This window comes from Gobio gobio (genome assembly GCF_949357685.1).
Source record: "Gobio gobio genome assembly, chromosome: 25".
Lineage (NCBI taxonomy): Eukaryota > Metazoa > Chordata > Actinopteri > Cypriniformes > Gobionidae > Gobio > Gobio gobio.
In genome coordinates, this window is record NC_137121.1 from 5,632,663 (window position 1) to 5,633,054 (window position 392).

The following is a 392-nucleotide window of genomic DNA, read 5'->3' on the forward strand; positions in this document are numbered from 1 at the left end:
TGAAGGGGTGAATCTCTAAAACATCAAGAGTGCAAAACAGACAAAAAACCACACACACACACACACATTTTTGACCCCAAGGTCCCGAGTGTGACTATATTTTTTTCAAATCCTGTCCCCAATTTTTTGGGGTGTTCATATACCAAGTACCAATAAAGTCACCAAGTTTCTGACCATTCCGATGAAGCTACGATTTATATATATTTTTTTATAAAACCCAAGATCCACTATAGTGGTAAAAATGTGCTATTGCGTGATAAAAATGTTCAATGTGTCCACCGGATGGCATCGATCTCATTTAAAAAAATTGCTTTCATGAGGCCTAGGCTTGACTCTAAAATTAAATACAGCTTTAATAATAAAGTAAAAAAATTATATATATATATTTTTTT